The following is a 6,000-nucleotide window of genomic DNA, read 5'->3' on the forward strand; positions in this document are numbered from 1 at the left end:
TGTTCAGTCAAAAAGAAATTATGTTTTTTGAGGAAAACATTCCAGGATTTTTCTCATTTTAATGGACTTTAATGGACCCCAACACGTAACAGTTTAAAATTGCAGTTTCAACGAGTTTCAAAGGACTCTAAACGATCCCAAATGAGGCATAATGGTCTTATCAAGCAAAACGATTGTAATGTTTGACAAGAAAAAGAAAAATATGCACTTTTAAACCACAACTTCTCTTCTTCCTCCGGTCATGTGACGCGCCAGCGCGACCTCACGTAACACGTCATCACGTCAAGAGGTCAAGGATGATGTATGCGAAACTACATCCCTTGTCAAAAATGACAATCGCTTCGCTAAATTAGACCCTTATGCCTCGTTTGGGATTGTTTAGACTCCTTTGAAACTGCAATTTTAAACTGCAGTGTTGAGTTAAGTGTTACGTGTTGGGGTCCATTAAAGTCCATTAAAATGAGAAAAATCCTAGAATGTTTTCCTCAAAAAACATAATTTCTTCTCGATTGAACAAAGAAAGACATCAACATTTTGGATGATATGGTAGTGAGTAAATTATCTGGATTTTTTTAAGAAAATTGACTAATCCTTTAAATTACACTTCACGACACGTAAGGCTTGCGGTGTTGTGTAAAAGTCTTGGGCCACCACCAGCTTTAGCAAAGTTTTAATGACCATCCATATTTATGTCACAGAAAAACTACTTTAAGAAAATGTCTTCTGGTAAAAGTCAATATTTGTGATCTTTTTTGGCACTAAATACATCTTGAACTCTTTTGATGAGACTGAAGTCATTTGTTTCATTTAGATCCTGCAGGTTCCTGCTATTGCTGAAGTATAAGAGAAGCTCACACTGAAGACTTTATAGACACTTTAGCTTATATTTTTTCTGTATTTTCTGGTTGTATTCTAATAAAAAGACTGAGAAATAATTATACATGGTCAAAAAAACAAACAAATCTAAACGTGACTCCGGGCCGGATCCACACCGAAGTTGCGCCAAAGTCAGCAGCTCCGGTGCAGATCCGGCCCAGAGCCGTCTGCTGTCTGGGATGGTGGCCTAAGACTTCTGCACAGTACTGTATGTGAAATGGTAAATATTCAATCAACAAAATGTTTTAAAGGGACAGTTAGTTCAACAAAATGGCAAAAGCTTCCAACCATAAACCGCTCTGAATCAAACACAGTACAACTTGGCATTGGCAGCGCTCTCAGATGGGCAGACAGATGAGTTCATCGTTCATCGCGAGGATCCAGACAGGAAGAAAAGATGAAACCTTCACCTTTCAGGACATCCTGAGACCCCGCGCCTTCCACCCAACCCACCGGTCACTTCACCGGCCCAGGACGAAACACGTGAGCTCCTGCTGTCAAAAACAGGATACGCACCACACGGCTGGACGGAGGCTGAGAACAACAGTTCACAGAGAAACAAAGGTGGAAAAGAAGGCATGACGGAGGAAGAAAAGGAGGATATGATGGAATATTAGAAGGAACTGAAGGGAAAAACCATGTATAGCATGCCCTTAACGTCAAGTCAAAGGCTAAAATGATCACCTGCAGGCAAAAAATAGATTGTGATCGTATAAAAAAAAATATTAATACAAACGTGCAGACAGAAAGTTGGGTGGAAACGGGCAACTGGAAAAAGTCTCTGCCAACAAATGTTGAGCTTGCTTTTTAAAAGCCACATCAATATGCAATATCTCACTTTCTGATAAGATCTCACACATGCTCACTAAACTTTTTACACAACACGGCAAGACGACACACAAACACACAGCTCGCTTAATAAAGTTAGTATAATAAAGTCATTTTCAGCATTTTTCCCTGCAGACATGAAAACTTTGTGGTTGGGGTTGAGACATTCGGATGAGAAAGGTTTCAAAGATGAACGTAAAGGATGATGATGATAATATGTATCACGTACCGCAGACTTACTTAAAAAAATACCTATAGTACATAAACACTCAAAGTTTCCACTACCGAGAGACCACATCGAAAATGATGCTTTGGCATCTAAATTCAATTTTACATAAAATCAGCGCGGTGAAAACGCAAGGTTACACAAATCAAAGTTTTTTACGACGATCCCCCTACGCTTTCTCGGCTTTAAATAACGATAGCTTTCCTTGTAAGTTGTGAACCATACATTTCGATGACTGTATGTACTGTAAGCAATGACTCAAATGAGGTTATCGAAGAAGAAACCATCTTGTTATTTTCTCTTTCGCTGTAAAAATCGAGGTGTTTTCAAAAGGGGGGTCAAAATATAAAAGTCTGTAAATGATGCAAATTCAGAACTTGAAAACAAGATACCAAAAGTTTTTATTCATCTCTTTTTTACCGTATGAACACATTACTAACTGGTTAAACCAAAACATATTTAGGGTATAGAGTGCAATGTGTCTCTGTGAGCTGAAATTAATATATAACCATATTTGATTAATTTGTAAAGGATTAAATCATGAGGCCATGTGGTGGTCTATTAAAATATCACCCCGCAGGACAACTGTGCCGTGTTCACAGCGCTGACAGCGGGGAGGTTTGTGCGACTCATGCAAATAACTGCAGGATTATTTCCTGGTCATATTCATTACGAGTGAAAGTGGCTTTACTGTATTAAAACGACAGTTATTAATTATTCAACCGTGAGGAACACAAATAACGTTCAGCATGGCTTCAATATTGTTTTTTTTTTACAGTGACAAACAAACAAATGAAGCAAAAATTTGCTGAAAGGCATTATTCAGAAGAACATTATATAAAGTAGCTATTAAATTTGCTAACTGTTCTGGTGCAAATGATTTATAAAGCAATGAATCAGAAAGATGAAAGAGATTTGGAGGGAAACTTCTTTTTGTAAAGTTTAGGGGGAAATTTACTCGGGCGTAGCATGCACAACCTTAAAAACAAATACAAACGGATGTAAGACATGTGAGTCGTTCATTATATCAAAATACTTTTTGGAATAAATAAATAAAATAATAATTTACAGTCATTTTAAAGTCACTACTTTTCTATTCTAAATTCGCAAAACTTTAAATCTAGATTCATATGAACCGTGCATGTGATCTGAATAGCACCTTTACATTTGGCTTTTCTTTCTGTCTCCATTTAAATGTTCAATTCATTCAACTTGATTTTTCCCCGAATTTAAACAATTATGAATGCAGGCCAATTAATCCACCCTGCAATTTGCCCCTAAAACTTCACGCGAGGCCTTTTGTTGAAGCTCACACCCAAACCTGCACATTCACTTCAAATCAAAATCAAGTCCCAGCTTGAACCTCATGAAACTCTTTGCCCATCACAGTTTAATCAGCTTGAGAAGATACTACAGAACAAATACACATTTAAAAAATACATTCAAAGGTCCAGCCATTACACGACAAAGCAAACCGGTTTGGTATGTCGAGTTAAAGTCACTTACGGTACGGATAGCTGTAAGATCATATAATATCATATAGTATGATATAATATATTGCATAACCTCCCTCCTCCACCAAAAATAAAGATATAAATAAAAAATGCAAAACAAAATAAAATGCAATATAACTTATAAGTCGATTAAATACAAAATAAAAGCCTGCAAATCTAATGCAATGTTTTTACGCAATGCAAAAAGTTTCTTAACAAAAGCGAGTCTTACCTTAAGCAGATGTTCACAGTTCTGCTAAAACAAACAGAGAGTGATGCTGGTTTTGTTGTGCGGTGTTATATTGTCTGTGCAAAAAACTTTCTCTGTTTTAATGGAGGCCCGTCTTATTTCCGCTGTGGGTCTGAACTCATTTCATCTGACAGTGAAGAAAGCAGGTAGGTGGAAGAGGAACTGGAGGTTTTTGGGAACATGTAGGCGAAGAGTTAAACCCTAATGGCACTTTCCAATTGACACCTCTCACGTGCGGAAAGAGATTCTACCATTTCGGACAAGATAACGTAATATTAAGAATTATTTATAGACGGTTTGCTATCTTCTCGATCTTAAATGTTCAACACGCATGCACAAAAACATTTAAGTATGTCTAAGGAATTATACACACGGCGATAATATACAACTTTAAGTGTGATAGATAACGGACTGCATTCAGAGAAAATTACATTTAGACACGGCCCAAAAACACCAAGACCTTCGACTACACATACAAGCAGACAATCGGTGAAGATGATGTGATGGACAGCTGCAAAGCTCGGACCCTTTATTCACCCTGAGCTTTTCTGGCCGCTCTGTTTGATTTCATTGATGTTGTGACATGCGCTGAAAAACTCACTTAACAACCTATTGTCGCTTCTCTCTCTCATCAAACCACAGCTCAATATAACACATGAAACAATGTGAGTCGAACAGACGAGGTCAAAGTTTAGGCTTTTGTTCACCTGGCTAAACCCTACAGTACCCGAAAGGAAATAATGTCACCGGTGTCCATCTGTCAAAGTTTTTACCTGTACTATTTATACTTTCTGTAAAAGCATGATTGACATTTGATGTTTAAACCCTGTTCGTTTGTGTAAATATCCGACTATTAAAGCATTGACACTGAAACATCATAGATGACATTAAAGTCATTGACCAGAAGCATTGCAGACAGGCTTGCCAATGGAAAATGTTGAATTTTCAACTATTTGAGTTGGCCAAAGCTGAGAAGAGGCCTACAGATGCTAAAAGCTATTAAACAACATGTTTTCAGTCTGTCTTTTATTCAAAGCAATATAACAGAAGCATCTGCGCTGATGAAAATCAATCTGATAAACCGGACACTGACACAATCAGGTTTTCCTCTCGAACACAAATGCAAAGAGATGCATAGGCCTGGAGATTTAAAAAAAAATGGATAGGATTGGAGATAAAATCATAATTTTATAATTTCAAGATCAGGATAGGAAAAAAATGGAGTAAACATAAGAAAAGCACGAATGAAATGACAGGCAGCTTTGCGAGCACTCGGCCACCGAGACCACCATCGCAGGTGCCCAACTCATGTGGAAGTTCCGAGCCTACACTCCCTGCGCTGGAATGGCAGGTTTACTCGAGCATACACGCACAGATGAGGAAAATAAGACGTCTACTTAGACCTCATTATCAAAGCCTAACACCTATTCACAGATTGCGCCACAGTTGAGTCGCCCCGAGGGGTTCTGCTTTCTGGTTCTTCTGGAAGACCTCGACAGAGTTCACTTCACACAGAAAATCTGTCAGACCTGTCAAATGCCTGAATGGCGGCTCTTAGCGAGAGTCCACATTTCAGAAACAAGTCCACACAAAGTAAACACACAGTCGAGTAAATCCATTCAAATCAAAAGTAACAATACACAGTTTATGAAAACAGAAGATTTAGGGGATTTTCTCATGGGTGATGTAAAATTGGTTTGCATTGGGCTGATGTTCTCATTCAAAGCAACAAGCATTCAAACTATACGGTTTTTATATGTATGTGTATGTGTTCCCTAGGATTAAACCCTTGTCCTTTGCATTGCTAATTTCATACAGAAACACATTAATCTTGTTTATAAGGACAAAAAAAGTCTAAATTAATGTTTGTAAGTCTTGCCAGTCTGTAATACATCTGGTGTGAAAAAAAGTCTGTATGAATGATTTCCAGCCTGTATAATTTCCTATTGAGCCCTGTCATCATGGATACAATTTAATAACAACAATCAATTCATATTGTAGGCTACCCTGAATGAACTGTCTACTGTATTTTAATGGACATTAAAGATGAATGATTCCCTGAATGCGTTTATAATCACATCACAATACTTTTTTTGGCATGGAAAAAACATTGTTCGGCACAGTTTTGCTCACACAGCGTTCAAAGCTCATCCATGTGTTTTAAGGATGTGATCGTGTTTATCACTCCACGTTAGAATAAAACCCTCCACTTTGCTTGTTACATGTCACGTTACAAACGCGCGCGCCCGACGCGTAAAAAAGTTTCAAACGAAGCGCCATTGCGCACTTACCAACTCCAAAAGACCTGCGCGCTTCCCAAAACTTTA

General features: G+C 38.0%; 1 protein-coding gene across 5 annotated transcripts in view; it reads right to left on the bottom strand.

The window, feature by feature from the left end:
- Nucleotides 1-6,000, bottom strand: part of sox13 (SRY-box transcription factor 13) — a 32,999-nt gene that overhangs the window by 26,621 nt on the left and 378 nt on the right. For 2 of the 5 annotated variants that reach the window (XM_065259201.2, XM_065259198.2), the window contains exon 1: nucleotides 3,656-4,351. The gene's annotated coding sequence lies outside the window, so the exon portion shown is untranslated. Of the gene's footprint in view, nucleotides 1-3,655; nucleotides 4,352-5,964 lie in introns of those variants that run through there. The other 3 variants (XM_065259200.2, XM_065259197.2, XM_073811866.1) reach the window with 3 other exon arrangements.

The sequence above is a fragment of the Paramisgurnus dabryanus genome, chromosome 14 (assembly GCF_030506205.2).
Source record: "Paramisgurnus dabryanus chromosome 14, PD_genome_1.1, whole genome shotgun sequence".
Lineage (NCBI taxonomy): Eukaryota > Metazoa > Chordata > Actinopteri > Cypriniformes > Cobitidae > Paramisgurnus > Paramisgurnus dabryanus.